The sequence below is a fragment of the Osmerus mordax genome, chromosome 5 (genome assembly GCF_038355195.1).
Source record: "Osmerus mordax isolate fOsmMor3 chromosome 5, fOsmMor3.pri, whole genome shotgun sequence".
In the NCBI taxonomy this organism is placed as follows: domain Eukaryota; kingdom Metazoa; phylum Chordata; class Actinopteri; order Osmeriformes; family Osmeridae; genus Osmerus; species Osmerus mordax.
Window position 1 is genome coordinate 16,192,675 of NC_090054.1, and position 3,599 is coordinate 16,196,273.

A 3,599-nucleotide genomic window follows, 5' to 3' on the forward strand; every position below is an offset into this window, starting at 1 on the left:
TGGCCTCAGGTGTTTCCTAATTAACTCGACTTGAGTTGTCGATCTTCACGTACAAGAGGTGAGTTCCTATCTCTACTCAGATGATCAGACACAGAAGGTTCACAGGGATGAAAGGTGGAAAGGCCATGCAAAACACGACAATGTTTCACAGCGTCATACAACTACGTTTAATAAGATTTGCTTATTAGTACAGAAAAGGGGAAAGTAAGGTAGGAACTACAAACTTGAAGCAGTAGTAAGCATTAGCAGCATAGAGCTCCATGTTTTGTTTTTTTTATCACAGTTATACTGCAAAGTCAGACAAGCAAGTCCAAGTCAACAATCTCAAAGCCTTGTCAAGATAGAACCAGTTATCAAATCAAATTACAAACCTAAAAATAAACACAGATAACATAAAAAGTACATCTTAAAAAGTGGTGGGTTGTCTGTGAAAAAAGAAATATTGAGCACTTTTTTTTATATATATCTATATGCATAGATATACACACACATACACATATGTATATATATATATACACACACATACACATATGCATATATATATATACACACACATACACATATGTATATATATATATATCCTGTTTTGAGATCACATGATGAAGAGGCCTACTGTTTACCTACCCAGAGAGAAACGTCCATGAAGCAATAAGTGAATATACAGTGTACTAGCCAAATCTAGTGTTACATGAAATAGAAGTATCTATACAGAAGATTATATGAAAATGGCCTCAATCACCAAACACGATCATCTTTCTATTGAACCTTTGCCCTCCATTTTGCACATTTACAGTTGCATGGGTTTTATTGGGTATAAAATGTTTACTTAGCAAAATAAAAAAGGGCAATAAATTAACAAATACTTGGTGGTATGGTATAATACTGACCCTCGAGAGAAAGCAACCATGAGATTAGTATAAGAGACGAGGATTAGTAGAACACCACCTGTAAAAAATGGTATAAAAGGCAAGCTAGAAATAACATTCTCAGATCAACGTTGACATTTTTCTTTTATCTCTTGGATGACCATGTTAGAGAGATTCCATGACATCATGTCTAGAGCATGTATCAATAGAAGTGAGGGCACATGAAAAAAGAGAGGGTTAGTACGCATCTTGGCCAAATAGATTTACAAGTTAGGGCATTTGTAAGCTAACCATGTCAAGTATGTGATTTTTATCTTATTAATTTTGTTGGTGGGGGGAGCGGGGGGTTGAACAGTAGGGGCAGAAAGCTCTAAATTAAAGATTTTGACCAGTGCAGTTTTTATGACTACACAAATACACCTCTATCCATTCAACTATGCAGTGATTCTGAACATTTACATTCATACTTAAATACAATCACACCAATCGACATGGCCAGATGTACCCACAGGGGCAAACCTACTATCACTAATTCAAACGGGGGGAGGACATGCAACATGAGTGAATTATCTACAAGTTTGATGTTTCCCATCGAAAGAAGTGTTGTGACATCTATCATGGTCATACAATGTAGTTTACTATACACATTGGGGTTGAAGTACTTAGTAGTATTTGCAGAAACAGTAGGAGTGGCAAGTAGTGTTGTACAGCTTCCATAATATAACATACCATTCTCCATACTGTCATTTTATTTTATTGCCCATTTATTTGTTTACATTGCCAATCACTTAACATTAATTACCAAACGCTTATGTGTTTTTTTTCCTCCTTAGATCATTGTCACACCAATGTAAGCAACATCAGCGAGTTAACACATAAAGCTTTGCATTTCAAAAATCTAGACATTTTAGTAACAATATTACAAAGGTTTTTCAGCTTCAAAAAATAAGTGAACAAACAAAAAAATAAACTTTCTTAAAGAATTAGCATCATAAAATTAATTTATTCCAAGTAAAAATACAAAATAATATTAATGACATTGACCAGATATGAAAGTCTCCCCCACAAATAACTATTAATGGTTGAGAAATAAGTCTGTAAAGAAAATACGAAATAAAAATGAAAATATGTAAATATGTTTAAATTCTTTTCTTTTTTAGCAAAATCTCTAAAAATAATGAAAAATTTCTCAGTACAAAGGCTACATTACTACTGGAAGGTACTAGCATGTAGAGTAGGTAAATACACAGTAGAAAATGATTTTAGTGAATCACAATGCTTGCAATGAAAATAATTCTGCAATAAAGATTTATGCCTCTTTTTCTTTTTTTCTTCTTTTTTACAAACAGTACAAACAGTATTGCACATTACAACAAAGAATCAAGGTTCCTAGCCTTAAAAAAATGGGACTAATTCAAGTCTTGCGTGAATAGAAGGCCACCATTCAATTGATGCACCTTGGGGGCTTTCGGTCAAGTTACAGGTGAAACACTTGTATTTTTAGTTTTAAAAATAACATTCTTTTCTTTCCACCATCTGCTCAAGGACCTTCAAAAGTCTATTTTCAAACAATGTCAGGCTAACAAATCAGGGTATGTTGCTTTTACAAAACAAAAGGGAGCACATACTTTTAGGAAACATAAAAAAGTTTTCTTAAAAAAATAACATGAACAGAAGATTTCTTTCACAATTCTGGTCAGCATAGTAAATGATTGATTATAAATATACAAAACAAGGGAAGTATCTTCAGTTGTTTTCTCTGAGCACCTGATAGAGCAGATATTTCTATAGATCTCTTACTTGAGAACTTGTGTTTTCCTTGGGTCACTACCGCTTTTAGGGTTGTTTGGGGGCACTGTATTGCCACGGTGATCCGACCAGTGGGACACACACTAACCTCCTCTGTAATAAGGTAGACTCTGTACTTCAGCTAACTACATCATTATATTAAAGTTATAAAGCTCTAGCTCCTTCAGTTGATGTTTTTTCCAAAAATAAATCTTAAAATAAAAGCAAATAAGCATGATAAAAATAAAATCAACCATCTGTTAAATCATTTCTCTCGAATAATTAAATTAATATATATTTTTTTTATCTGAATAAACTTACTTCGAAAATATCAATTTCTCTCCTAATATATTTCAAAATTGAGGTATTGCAAAACATCATGTCAGTCAGAAAGCACACTTCTCCTTTTTTCTTTTAACAAAAAAAATTGCTGACTGTTGAAAACTGTCCAGATACAAAGAGTAGTGCATAACAAAATGTCTATCATAGAGAAGGAACAAACATAGAAAACCCTTCTGGGTGGGGAAAGAAATTTCACAAAAAATACCCAGAATTCACTTTCATAGGGATACTTATTATTACTCATTGTTTGCCTCTTTTTAGTTTTTTTTTCTATAAGTAAAAAAAGTATCTTCTGTTTAGTTTTGATTAGTTTTCTTTTACCAGAAACAGTTTGCGACTAAAACCAAGAGAGTACGACTGCGGGGTGCCAGCACGGGACAATCACGACACACAGAAAAGGGGGACGACACGTCTACTCGCAATGATGTAGGAGGATCCAGATGGATTGTCCACAAAACTGCTAAAACCAGTGTAACTTAGCCCCCAACTCCATTGATCAAACCCGAGCCAATTCCAAATTCGACAGCCAATCCTTAGTTTGTAAGTGTTGCATTTAGATCTCTTAAATGCCCCCCTTTGCTCCCACCCTCCCTCCCACCCTAT